Genomic DNA, 8,658 nt, shown 5'->3' with positions numbered 1-8,658 from the left:
GGCTTACGTATGTGGCCTTGATAATTATTTACATGTCCATACCTTCCAAATGGGTGTGCTCTTCAAGCTTCAAAAGCAGAAAGAATCTTTCCTATATAACTTTGTCGAAGATATTGCCCAAGGAATAATAGAGCAACTAACGGATTTTCAAACACATTAAAAATTTAGGTACACTTATTTTCTAGTTCACATGTTCCTACATCAAAATAAGGAGTTTTTCAGTCAATACATGGAGTTATCAGTTTTTGATGAGCATAATAGGCGGAAGCCTATAACTAAATGGACTCCCATACTATTAGCCATGCAAGATGCATACTCTTTTTCCAGTCATTTCCTAACCCCCGTAATGCAAGATTTAACAAAGGAACCCCCAGGTTCTTTTACCCGCTTCACGCAACAACAAATTGGCTGGATGTCTACATGTAGCCCCTATTGTGACTGGTTTCTAGGCAGGGTTTTTTTCTTTCGTCAGAGTACATGGTTTTGCAGAAGAGCCTTTCCACCTCCCCACTTATGTAACTGATCGCACACTAGCCTTAGAGATATTTAGATAGTTAGTTGTGATTAAAAATGCTATAGGCTCAAGCAAGCATGACGTCGCCATCTGTTAGGAACCGGAAGGACAACTGAGAGGGGGGGGGGTGAATCAGTTGTCAATGAATTTCAACCCAATCATAACTTAATCCAACTTAATACTTAATACCAGTAACCAAACTTAATGTCGGTTAACAGATTAGCAGTTAATATCAATATTGGTGAAACTTTATGCATGAAACAGAAAGAGAAACGACATCCACAGCACATAACATAGATATTTTGATGTGGAAACCCTATAAGGGGAAAAACCACGGTGGGAAACCTTACCCACAATCAGATGATACTATTGTAGATAGTATGTGTATACAAATGGGGTCTGTACATGCAGAAAGGCCAATCTCCTAGAGCACACTGCTCAAATGGGAGTTGCAATGACTACAGTAGGATGGTTAAATCCTAGAATAATGAACTGCTCAAAATAGCATCTTCAATGCTAGATTAAGTACCGGTTAAGCTCTGATAAACACCTTCAAACCTTTCTTTAACCTTCAAATAATGTTTGCTTGATTCACTCCATGATCTGCTCATATGATCTTCAATATTCGCACATACCATGATCATACCACAATTTCACACTTCCACACTTCATCTCACAAATGAGATCTTACATTTATACAAAACCTAAGACCAAATGTGTAGGTCGGCTCACTAGGAATATTAGAATTAAATCAATTAAAAATAAGTCTTGATACGATACAACATGTCGGCTCAATACATTTACAACAATATCCAATCAATAAATCATCTCCATAACGTGTCGTGTTGATCTGGAATAGATAACGCATGTCGGTCCATAACCTAGACCAATCTGTCGGTAACAACAAATATGTCAACCCGATTAGACCAATAACCAAAACACCAAAACCAGGTATCCAAACCATGTCTTCCAGATGATAACAAGTCATCATCAGTGTCGGTGAACCATATAACCTATCGGTGAGCATATACCAGTGATTGTGCATAAGTCACTAACCTTGCCGATGAACACAATGTGTCGGTTCAATAATAAACCAATATAACCATAGTGCCAAATCAACAATATAGATCTCCAGAAGGATAAGTGTTGACATCAATGACAAAACCAATGCAACACATCCATAATACCAACAATCTCCCCCTTTGGCATTGATGGAAACACTAGATGGAAAAACATCTAAGTGCCAAAATAGAATGCCAAAAACCAACAATCTCCAGAATAGATCAATACCATAAATCAAAACCAAAATACAAAGGGTATATATCTCTTGCCCAATGAATAATATCTCTCTCCCAATGAGTAATGTTTTTTCATAGATCTCTCTCCCCCTTTGACATCAAATGCCAAAGCAGTTAAGAAGAAATACTAGAACATACAACCAACTACTCCCCCTGAGAAGTAGCTCTCCTCCATCAAAGATGGAAAAAGATTTCTCTGTTAGTTTATGTCGGTTTGATGCCAATCTTCAATCATTTAAGTCTCTACCAATGAGGGTATTACCCCAAGCTGCTCTCTGAGATATTCAAAGGTTTCCTTAGGCAAAGGCTTTGTAAAGACATCTACAATCTATTCTTTAGTATTCACATAAACCAATCTTACTTCTTTTGCTTCAACATTCTCTTTCAAAAAATTATATTTGATAGAAACATGCTTAGTCTTAGAGTGAAATACTGGATTCTTTGATATATCAATTGCTGCTGAATTATCACAATAAATGATTATCGGTTCTTTGCATTTTACCTTTATGTCCTTCAATATTTGCATAATCCATAATACCTTAGTATAATTAGTTGTTGCTGCAACATATTTTGCTTCTGCTGTTGATAATGATGTACAACTCTGCTTCTTGCTTATCCATGAAATCAATCTGCTACCAAGAAATAATGCACCGCCAGTGGTACTCTTTTTGTCATCTACATCTCTTGCCCAATTTGCATCGGTGTATGCACATAAATCAAAATTTTCATCTTTAGGATACCACAAACCAAGATTTGTTGTGCCTTGTAGATACCAGAAAATCCTTTTTACTATTGATTCATGATTTTCTTTAGGATTACTCTGAAATCTTGAAACAATACATACTACATTCATTATATCAGGTTTGGTTTGAGTCAAATATAGTAAACCTCCAATCATAGATTTGTATCTTGTCAGATTAACAGGAGCTGAATCATCCTTCAATGTCAATTTATCAGTTGTAGTCATATGAGTACTTACCGGTTGTAGTCATATTGTTAGCAAAGTCCTTACACAATCCATCTTCTTCTCCAAAAATGACATCATCAACAAAGACTTCAATAACCAAGATGTCATCATTATTCACTTTGTAATATAAGTTGTTGTCAACATTACCTTTAGTGTAACCAAGCTTCAAATGATATTTGTCCAATCTAGCATACCAAGCTTTAGGAGCTTGCTTCAATCCATACAAAGCTTTCCTTAATCTGCAAACCATATCTTTAACATTTGTCAATGAAAATCCATTAGGCTATTCAATGTAAACTTCCTCTTCAAGATCACCATTCAGAAATGCGCATTTTACATCCATCTGATATACTTTATAGTTCTTATGAGCTAAAAATACAAGAAATAATCTAACTGCCTTAATTCTAGCTACCGGTGCAAAAGTTTCATTATAATCAATTCCCTCTTTCTGTGAATATCCTTTACAAACTAATCTTGCTTTGTTCCTGATTACCTTACCATCTTCATTGAGTTTATTTTTGAATATCCATTTAGTTCCAATTACATTTTTGTTTTTAGGCTGGGGAACTAATGTCCATGTATTGTTCTTTTCAATTTGTTCTAATTCATCTTCCATTGCTTTTATCCAATGTTCATCTTGACATGCTTCAATAACAGATGCTGGTTCAATTTGAGAAATTAAGCATACCTCTTCATTTTCCAATCTTCCTCTTGTCATAACACCTTGATACTTATTCCCAATTATCTGACTTTCTGAGTGATTCAATCTCACATACCTGGGTTTATTCACATGCTATTGTTCTTTAGTCACTATGGAATTCTCTGATGATGCCGGTGTGACTGGATCCATATTCTATACCAGTGTAATCTGTATTGATTCATTTATGATCATCTCAATTGCCGGTTCAGAATCTACAGACCTTGAATTTCCTCTAAAGTTTTCATCTATCTTCACATTAGCACTTTCAATGATCTTCTGCAATATTTTATTAAAACATCTATATGCCTTGCTTTTAGATGATTAACCAAGAAATAATCCTTCATCACTTCTAGGATCAAATTTACCTACATACTCATCTCTCCTAATATAGCATTTGCTTCCAAATATTCTGAAGTATTTAAGAGTAGGAGTATTACCAAACCATAGTTCATAAGGGGCCTTACCGGTTTCACCTTTGATGTGAACTCTGTTGAAAGTGTAAACCATTGTATTTACTGCTTCTCTCTAGTACACATGAGGTAGATTTGCTTCCAATATCATGCTTCTAGTTGCTTCCAGAATAGTTTTGTTCTTCCTTTCCACAATTCCATTTTGCTGAGGTGTCTGGGGTGCTGATAGTTGTCTTTTGATTCCATTCACTTCACAGAATGTATTAAATTCCTTAGATGTAAATTCTCCTCCTTGATCAGATCTCAAACATTTGATTTTCTTACCGGTTTCATTCTCTACCATTGCCTTGTATAACTTGAATTTTCCAAAAGCTTATGATTTCTCCCTGAGAAAAGTAACCCAACACATTCTAGAATAATCATCAATAATTAACATAAAATATCTATCTCCCTGTAGACTTCTTGTTCTTGTCGGACCACACAAGTCAATATGAATTAAATCAAGAACATTATTGGATTTCTTAGAAATACTCTTAAAAGTTGTTCTAACTTGCTTTCCCATTTGACATTCCTTACATACCGGATTATGAGGTTTCACAATCTTAGGTATATCCCTTACTACCTTAGTTGAACTGATATTTACAATGCAATCAAAATTTACATGACAAAGTCTCTTATGCCATAACCAACTTTCATGAATATGTGCAATCAACCATGTCTTATCACTATTCTGATTAAATAGAAAAACAGGTTTTAAGGACCAGAAACCTTTTACATAAAGATCAAAAGATAGATCAACAAAGATTAACTAGACCAACATAAAGACAACATACAAAAGACTGGCAAGATAGCCAACAACCCGAACGAACAACAAAAAAACTAGGAACAACAAAGCAGAAAAAATCGGAAATAAAGACCTAGATAGCTAGCAACACCTACAGAGACTTAAGAAGTTCAGCAGCCTTCATGACCAACAGGTCATAATTTGCCGAAGAAACTTTGAGCTCTTCGATTTCCATGTCTTATCACTATTATTCAAATGAAAGATATTACCTTTAGTCTGATTACCAGTTGCAATTTCCAATCCAGTTTTGTTCATGATTTTGCATTTACCATTCTTGAATTGTAACTAAAATCCCTTTTCAACTAATTGACCAACACTCAAAACATTATGCTTCAAACCTTCAACATATTTAACATTGTCAGTATTGTGCTTACCATGCAAAGATATAGTGCCTTTTCCTTTGATTAAACAAGCTTTATCATCACCAAATCTTACTAGACCTCCATTATATTCCTCAAAAGATAAGAATTTACTTTTATCACCAGTCATATGATGTGAACATCCACTATCAATGATCCATTCATCTTTTTCTTCAATTTTAGCTGCCAGGGCCTACTCTACCGGTGGGATAGTAGGTGTCGATTGATCTTATTTTATTGCAACAAATGCCCATCCATTATCTATTGGTTCTTCATCAGAATCATCTGTAACTCCATCAACATAGTAACATGATTTATCTTTGTTCTTCTTAAATCTGTATCTCTGATATTCAGGGTTAGGCTTATATGTTCTTTTAGCTTCCTCTCTCAATCTTGCATGTCTATTAGGACATCTATATGCTATATGACCAACTTTATTGCAATTAAAACATTTGAATGGTGTTTTACCTTCATACTTACTTCCAACTGGACCTTTAGGCATTTTTCTTGCAAATAGTGCTTCAAGTTCTTCCAGTTCTTCATTTTCCCTCCTGATATCTTCAAGTTCTTTTGTATAAAGTTTTCCAATCAGATTTGTTAGATGATGATGATGATGATATAGTTGATGATGGTCTGAAGGCTAAATCTGTCTTAACTATAGCAACAAGACCAAATTCCTCAAGCTCAAATGCTGAAATTTTTCCAACCAGGGTATATCTAGATACTGATGTATTAGGCATTGTTCTCAACTCATTAATAGTAGTTACTTTCATTTTGTAAGTCAGTAGCAAAGCTCTTAAAACTTTAGAAACAATTTCATCTTCACTTAAGGATCCTCCACAACATTGTATTCCTAAAACAATTTCATTAACTCTTTCCATAAAAGAAGAAATTCTTTCATCTTCTTCCATTTTCAAATTTTCATACCTGACTTGGTAACATTCCAGTTTTGCAATTTTGACAGTGGTATCTCCTTCATTAAATGTCTCCAATGTATCCCAAATAGCTTTAGCAGTAGATTGGTCTGATACTCCCATGATTTGCTGATCTGATAATGCGCTTAGAAGTGCTTCTCTTGCTTTGCAATCATTCTCCTGATCTTTACCCAAAGTTGGTGGATTAGCTTGATTCAGAGTAGGACCAACATAGCCATTCTTTGTAACTTCCCATATGTCTCTTCCAATGCAATTCATATGTGTCTCCATTCTGATCTTCCATATACCATAGTTGGTTCCATCAAGTTTAGGACTGTCCTTCCTGAAATTTTTTGTTTCCATAGGATCTCCTCAAGCTGTTAGGCTTCTGCAAAAAGAGAACTTAGCTCTGATACCAAATTTTAGGAACCGAAAGGACAACTAAGAGGGGGGGGTGAATAAGTTGTCAATGAATTTTAATCCAATTATAACTTAATCCAACTTAATATCGGTAAACCAAACTGAATGTCGGTTAATAGATTAGCAATTAATATCAATACTGGTGAAACTTAATGCATGAAGCAGAAAGAGAAACAACATCCACAACACATAACACACACATTTTTACGTGGAAACCCTGTAAGGGGAAAAACCATGGTGGGAAACCTTACCCACAATCAGATGATACTACTACAGATAGTATGTGTATACAAATGGGGTCTGTACATGCAGAAAGGCCAACCGCCTAGAGCACATTGCTCAAATGGGAGTTGCAATGACTACAATAGGATGGTTAAATCCTAGAATAATGTACTACTCAAAATAACATCTCCAATGCTGGATTCAGTACCGGTTAAGCTCTGATAAACACCTTCAAACCTTTCTTTAACCTTCAAATGATGTCTGCTTGATTCGCTCTATGATTTTCTCATATGATCTTCAATATTCGCACATACCATGATCATACCACAATTCCACACTTTCACACTTCATCTCACAAATGAGATCTTACATTTATACAAAACCTAAGACCAAAGGTGTAGGTTGGCTCACTAAGAATATTACAATTAAATCAATTACAAATAAGTCTTGATGCTATACAACATGTCGGCTCAATACATTTACAACAATATCCAATCAATAAATCATCTCCATAACGTGTCGTGCTGATCTAGAATAGATAACACATACCAGTCCATAACCTAGACCAATCTGTTGCTAACAAAAAATATGTCAACCCAATTAGACCAATAACCAAAACACCAAAACCAAGTATCCAAACCATGTCTTCCAGATTATAACAAGTCATCATCAGTGCTAGTGAACCATATAACCTGTCAGTGAGCATATACTGGTGACTGTGCATAAGTCATTGACCTTGTCGGTGAACACAATGTGTCGGTTCAATAGTAAACCAATATAACCATAGTGCCAAATCAACAATATAGATCTCCAGAAGGATAAGTGTTGACATCAATGATAAAACCAATGCAACACATCCATAATACCAACACCATCACCTAGGATCGTAAGATTTTAGGGCCTATTGTTCTAGTGACGAGACTCCCCGTTGAAGGGGTGCTCACTTTAAAATTGGTGCAATTGGGTCTTGTTGTTATTAATGACCCATGGAGCTATGACCTATATGGTTGTTTAGAAAAGAGAAAGAATCATGTAGCACATGTGCAATGTGAATCCTAGCAAGCCTGGATTAACCCTCTTGAGAGATGATTCCTAGTTGTATGTGGACCTAGATACTATTCCCGTTAAGGAGCAACCACCATGGTTACGGTTTTACACCTGAACTGCAAAATTGAATCTAGTTAAACCGATTCTTGTCAATTTGATTAAGAAGATGGATGATGATAATTGACCGCAAGGGAAGAGGTTATCTTTTTGGACATATCGACAGGAAGTTATGCAGTTCCGGGTTTCAATAGGAAACTACCCTTTGGATGAAAATTTTGAGGAGTGAGACAAATACAATATAGAAGTAGAGGATGACTATGATTCTCCTTTAGGTGGCATCGACCCTCAAGAATCAGCCCCAGAGTAGGATATTCAACAACAGACTGATAAAGGGAAAGAGGTTTAGTTAGATTTGGCTCACCAAGCAGCCATATCATTTGCCGTTGCCGAGCCTACTAGAAAACCTCATTCCCAGTTGTCAATCAAAAGGACTAGTGAGGTATGCATGAGCTCTTCTCCTCTGAGGAAGCAAACATTAGCAAAAGTTCCAGAGAGAACCTAGACCCAAGTACCTATTGCAACCTAGGTTTGATTAATGACAACAACATCTTCGGATAAGGTACTATTTTCTCACCCTCTTCTTTCTTCTCAATATTTGGTTGTTCCCATTGTTACCATTCCCCCAGTTCTAGTTGCTACTGCTTTTTCACTTGCTTTAGTTATAGCTTCTGTAGCTACATTGCAATCCAAGTCATCCCCTGCATCTGGTAGTTTTTCTATGGCATCCCTACATGATATTTCCTAATCCTCAGGGACCCGTTTTCAATTCACACTCACTTTTTCAATCACACAAATGTTTGGATTTGCAACTCCCTCGTCTCCTGCATCTTCAAGTGTTGGTTCATTTTTACCCTCTCTCATTGGTGCTATGCTCAGTATTCCTCCTTTCTCTCCTGATACTCT

This window comes from Cryptomeria japonica, chromosome 10, assembly GCF_030272615.1.
Source record: "Cryptomeria japonica chromosome 10, Sugi_1.0, whole genome shotgun sequence".
NCBI lineage: Eukaryota > Viridiplantae > Streptophyta > Pinopsida > Cupressales > Cupressaceae > Cryptomeria > Cryptomeria japonica.
Note: the sequence above shows the minus strand (reverse complement) of the source record.